The following is a 6,172-nucleotide window of genomic DNA, read 5'->3' as shown; positions in this document are numbered from 1 at the left end:
AGATTTTGTGTTTTTACAGTGTTTATCTGCGCAACAATAAGCTATATCTTCATAAAATCAACATTAGTATAACATTTGTTTTAATGTTTACAGTTATTTAACTTTTTTGGAAAATTATTTTTTTTGATGTTTTAGTCTTTAAACTGTTTCCAGCAACAAAAATGAGAATTTTCTTGGTAAAAAGTCACTGAATGTTTGTGGCATGGCTTTCTATTAAAGAATAATTTAAAAAACACTAATAAACTGAAAAATCTTACTGTTGTATTTAACACAAATGTCCCTGCTGGAAGACACACAAACTCATTCGTAGGGCCACAAACGGCCCCCGGGCCACAGTTTGGACAACCTGCTTAACACACAGCTCAGCTTTAAAACACGTTTAAATGTCTGGAAAATGAGCAGGAAAAGCAACGTTTCCCTGCAAACTCCCAGGAGGAACGTCAACATTTTCGGAGCCGCCTCTGCTGACAGGAGATGAATACTGAAAACAAAGCAGCTGGAAAACCTCAGTGGGCAGAAAGTCTGCAGCAGCTGGAGTTTAAACCCAGTTCGTTCCCACTGCTTAAAAATGGAGTTTGGTTGGTTATTTTTCGGGCAATAAATCTTTAAAACCGTCGGAAAGTCAGCTGAGAATGTGGGCCATGAAAACATGCAAAATCACACACACACACGGCAGTGATTATCCAATCAGAGGCTTTTACCAATTAGCTTAGCTAAATCCCAACACCCACTTTTCATTTGTGTATTTGCCTCAATGTTCTGTTTTCTATCTTCTGCAGTTTAGTTTATTTAAAATGAGACACAGTTCTAAAAAAATATTTTGTTGCTTTTTATGGTACTAATTTGATGAACTGAGAAGAAACGTCTGACAAATTTCAACAATAACTTTTCTTCTCTTCTGGTATATTTTAGCTATTACTTTGAAAAAAACAAAAAAACAAAACAAAACATGGTGAATAAAAACAAAAGCTTCAGATCCCTTAAATTCAGTGCTGTTGACCAGAATTCATTATGTAATTTTATTATAAGTTTCAAGTGAAAATATCATAGTAAGCTTGAAATAAACAAAACTTACTCATAAGTACCTTTTCAGCAAGAACCAGGAGCTCTGAAGTCAATAATTCCTTAACATTGATTTTTAAAAAGTACTGGTTTTCTGGCAGATTATTTCATTTATAACTACAAAAACATGTCTTATTATAAGCTAAATAAAAATGACAGTTGAACTAGAACTTTTTCATTAATATTAACGATATAGTAACTGAAAACAAGCTCCTGTATGTTGCTGACGTTACTTGTAAGTTAGTTTTGTCTTATTTAAAGTAAACTAAGAAACTAGACAAAAGTATTTAGTAAAACTTTTTGTTTTTTCTGTTTTGTAGCGCTTATCTAAAATATTGGAAAGAAAATGAGAAGCTAAAATGCCTAACTACTGCGCTTCTTGACACTCTATTGGCTGGACTCAGCAGATCAGCCAATCGGTGGGCGCCATTTTGTTTTTGTTGTTGCTGATTGGCTGAGCCCGAAGAGGAGATCAGGAAGACTGAAGATGTAAGATCCTCACTCGGTAGTGGAGCAAATTAAGGTATTTTTGGTGTTTGAACTGTTAAAATAATCAGCTATTAGCATTTTTTACTGGATCCAAAATCCTTGTTTGTACCGGGGATCCTCTATATTTTACATGTAAGTGTTATAAAATGTAAAATGTTCCTAATTTTGAGCAGTAACCATTGAAAAGTTGTCCTTGTTTATCATCTGGAAGATGATTTTTCTGCTTCTTGTCCAGCTACTGACTGGCTGTTTAGCATAATCTCCACATTACACTGATAAAACACCTTCAAGTGAAATAATTGTATAAAATAAAATTTCCCTCCTCTTGCCTCATCGTAATCTACCACATCCCACTGAACTGCCCTCTGTTGTATTGAAAGCGTTGCATCAGAATGAATTTCTGATTTTAAGTTACAGTTATTGAGAAATGTGAGAACATTTTCCCTGATGGATTTTCTGCTGCTGAACTAATCGAGTGTGCGACCCTGCTGAGGAGGTGCAGGTGTTCAGCTTGTCGCCTGCAGCTCTTTCTCCATCAGCTCACTGCTGTCTGAGTCCCAGCTTTCAGTTCACAAAGGAAAACATACCAGTGGATGGAAAATGACTGGAAGGACGGGTTGGTCTGGTAAAAAGATGCTTGTTTGGCTAACAGGAGGAATGGAGAACAATAAACTTAACAAACGGTCCACATTCACACCGAGGCTTCAGTTGCACTTCTCTGAATGTTTTATAAGCTGATATTTTCAACAGGATTTCAATTCAAAACGCTGTAATACATACACTATACCAGCAGGTGGCGAAAATGGCAACAGTAACAGTGTTTTCATACCTGATAGTCTTGCAAATTCCCCAAGTTTTGATTGGGGAACAAAACTTGCTACATTTTCAGCCACTTTGAATCAAACCAACAAAAACCTTTGAAGAACCTGTTCCCCTCCTCGCCTGTGGGGGCGCTGCACCAAGAACCACTGAAGAAAACGACACAAAAACTCCAGAAAAAGACACGCAACTTCCTTCTTCAACACTTGGAAACACAAATGGAGTGCCGTCAGATTTTAGTCGTTGTAGAACTTCTATTTTGTCGGTAAAAAGCAATGAGTCATGTCTGTGCTAGGCTAATGCGTCTGTTTTGGTTGTATTTACCCAGAATGCCCTGTGTTGTAGTCCACTTCCTTTTGAACAGAACCAGAGTTCACTTCAACCAAACCCAGACCAAGGTTTGTTGGTGGACCAGAGTTAGCTCAGCATTCACCCCTCACCAACCGAGGATGAGGGGTGAATGCCAGAACCGACTCTGGTTCGGTTCGAATGAATATGTGAAAGCCAAGCGGACAGCAGAACGCTCTAAAATCAGGAAGTGAACTATAGTGCGGGGCATTCTGGGTAAATACAAGCAAAACTAAAGTGCTGGTGGGAGAAATGGCTTGTGCTTTTTTACACAACTGCTAAAATCTGACACTTTTTCGCTAGCCTAGCGCTAGCGACGCCACACCAGCTACCATGCTGAATGAACACTTCCGGATTATTTTAAAAATGACAATGTAATAATTTTCCTAATAAATAATAGTTGTCATAATTCACTTCAAAGATTATAATTCAGTAGAAAATTGTGAATTTGACTCACTGGGCTGTAAGGTATTTACAATGCGCCCTCTGGTGGACCAATCATGCAACTGCTCTTCAGGATCCTTGCATCTCTCCATGCTGTTCCTTAGACTTTAACAATCTGGACTGGTTTACGCAGAGAAAACCTTTAAAATGCAGATTAACAACATGGATCTGAAGCGATGCAGCTGCAGTGTTCAGGGTGCCCTGATTTATTCCTCATCAGAAATTGCAGTTTACCAAAAAAAAAAAAAACAAACAGCAAAAGTTTTTACAGTTTCTTATTTTTGTTAAAATGTATTCACACAGAAAGACCGAGAAAATAAAAAAAAAACTCCCTGAGAGTTTTCTAAAAGTGATCTGACTGGCTGCTCGGTCAGCCGAAGCTGAACGAAGTCCTTGGTATCAGGAAACATGACCAAGGCGGTTTCATCTGCACAGCCGCAGACGCTCTCTCCCTTTCACCTGTGTCTCTGTTTACAAAGCAGAGAAACACAAGCCATCTAAATATTGATTGGTTCACGGGGTGAATTTCTGCCTCTAAATGAATTCTGTCAACACACTGTTTGTTTTGCAGCCTGAAAGGCAAATTAATTGACTTTCACACCTTCACACAGGTCTATTATGGAAAACCTCAGCTTTCTGCAAAACACTTTGTTTTTTTTGGCTTTTCTTCAAGTTCCTTTACAACACTGAGTAAATAAAACACTGTAGTGTTCACAGCAACATTTAATGAACTGTTCTGTTTTAAAAAATGACTGCAGTCAACATAAAAAACAATATTTAGATGATACAGGTGGGCAGAGTACCAAAAACTGTACTCAAGTAAGATTAGCACTACTTCTAAAAATAATAAGAAATTACTCAAGTAAGAGTAAAAAAGGATTTGGTAAAAAGTACTAAATAATCAAATTATCAATCATTTAATATTTATAAGTTACATAATCAGATGGACCAAAATATAAAGTTAAGTGGAAATTTTGGTATTTTAATGACAATAATGACAATAATTCATATAAGTAGCAAAAACTAATAAAATCAGCCAAAATAATTTTTTTTATAAATCAGTTTCTTTCATTAAAAGATTATAAAACTTTAACAGAAACTGCAGGTGTGAGTCTGTCTGGTGAATTTCTGATTAAAACGTTTGTTTTTCATTCAGTGGGTAGAAAATCCAGAAATTTTACTTAAATAAGAGTAGAAATACCTCCTAACATCCAAATATACTTTTTATGTTTGACTCTACTGAGAATAACATCCATTTCCTACTAAAACAATAAAATTAGGCGACTTTCCTTGTTTGATTTTAGTTTAATTTTTTGGCGCTTGTGAAATAAAGTGTTACCCCTCTGTTTTATTGTTTTTTGTGTCATTCTGAGTTCATGTCAAGCTGCTGCCTCTCAGATCTCAGTGAGTCGGTGACAGGGTGAGACTGAATCAGCTTCATCAGCACCAACGCCTCGGCGCCGCTGCATCGAAAGCGAAGGACTCACCACGGGTCTCTGGGCTGCGTCTCTAACTCTGGAGCTGCTCCACATCGACAGGCTGCAGAAACACAAACCAGTGGAAAACATTTACTTTTCATGTTGTTTGCAGCATAGTCCAGCAGATAGCTGAATATTTTTCACATGATGTTACCAGAGGTTTGCTTTTTAGGGGGGAAAATCCACTGATAAATCCAAGATGGCGGCCATTTTTCGAGATGGTCGGAAATTTATTTATTTTTTACTAAATTTGCCAATAATTGCCTGACGAATGCTGTTGGTGTCCAATCAAACACATTTCGACAAATAAAAATCATGTTTACTGATTATTTCTTATTTCTGTCCAAATGGCCGCCATGGTTGTCACAGAAAATACATTTTCGCACTAAAATTGACAATTACACAAATGTATTTGGTGTTAAATCATAGCCTACATTTTTAGAACCACAGAAATTATATTTATTTTCTTGATCTTGTGTTTCCCTTTTCTGGTGGACTTTTTCAAAATGGTTGCAAGGGAGAATATATGTTTCAGCAACAGTTACTGCTGAAACATAGTTAGGCTAGGTTTAGGCTGTAGAAATGAATGGAAGTCAATGGAAAGTCCCTGCAAAGATAGCTGTGCAAACACATGTGTGTGTGTGTGAGTGTGTGTGTGTGTTTTCCAGCAGAGACTCTAACGATAACAGATGGTTCGCAGAGGAGCGGGATTCGCTGCACTCAGGCTGATTCAACGGCATTTGAAACCTGAAATTACCTGCTGAAGGTCTGACAGCGGAGGACGTTTCCTCCCCAAACAGTTTCAGATGATTTTTTTTGTTCCCAGCAGGCAAAAATCCAGAGCAGCAGATTCAAATGTTTAAATAATGAACTCCTGCATTAATGTCTGTTGACTTCTTCTTTTTAAACGTTTGTCACACTTCAGTGTTTCAGAAATTAATTTAAATATCAGTGAAAGACGACACCGGTGAACAATAAATGTAGTTTATGTTATATGTATGTATTTGTACTATATATAAGACAAAACTAGCTTACAAGTAACTTTTCAGAAAGAAATCGGAGCTTGTTGTAAGTAAAAGAATCCACTTTTCTAGCTTTATATCATGTTATAATCTTACTCTCTAAACAACATCATGCATAGAGAGCTGCAGGAACTTCTTAAAGAGACAGAGGCCCAATTTCAAAGCGCTAATTTACAAAATCAAGTTTTTTTTAAGTCATGTTCAGTTTTATAACAACTGAAAGTGACATAATTACTTGATTATGCTATAAAATGGCACAATGTTCCTGGAAAATACATAATTCTGCCCGTTTATCATGTCTGTGCACCGACATTTTCTTTTAAATAGAGAATTTTTTTTCATCATTCTCATATTAAATGGTTGTTAGATTAAAGTATCTTTTGAAAATTACATTTAAGCAGGTATTAATTTTTTTTTATCAAACCCACATTTCTGTGTTAAAATCTTTTTTTATTGGTCTGATGATATTTTCTACTCTAAATGTCCTGTTTTCATATCTGTAAGTGGAAA

The 6,172-nt window shown here is 36.5% G+C and overlaps 1 protein-coding gene across 1 annotated transcript in view; it reads right to left on the bottom strand.

Annotated features, from left to right (window-relative positions):
- LOC116716565 (sodium/calcium exchanger 2-like) overlaps nt 1–4,702 on the bottom strand; it is a 34,994-nt gene extending 30,292 nt beyond the window's left edge. The window contains exon 1 of the mRNA XM_032557401.1: nt 4,650–4,702. The gene's annotated coding sequence lies outside the window, so the exon portion shown is untranslated. The remainder of the gene's footprint in view (nt 1–4,649) is intronic.
- Nucleotides 4,703–6,172: the final 1,470 nt, after the last annotated feature.

The sequence above is a fragment of the Xiphophorus hellerii genome, unplaced genomic scaffold (assembly GCF_003331165.1).
Source record: "Xiphophorus hellerii strain 12219 unplaced genomic scaffold, Xiphophorus_hellerii-4.1 PGA_scaffold_71__1_contigs__length_207192, whole genome shotgun sequence".
NCBI lineage: Eukaryota > Metazoa > Chordata > Actinopteri > Cyprinodontiformes > Poeciliidae > Xiphophorus > Xiphophorus hellerii.
The sequence above is the reverse complement of the archived record's forward strand: the minus strand, read 5'-3'. Positions and strand labels throughout refer to the sequence as shown.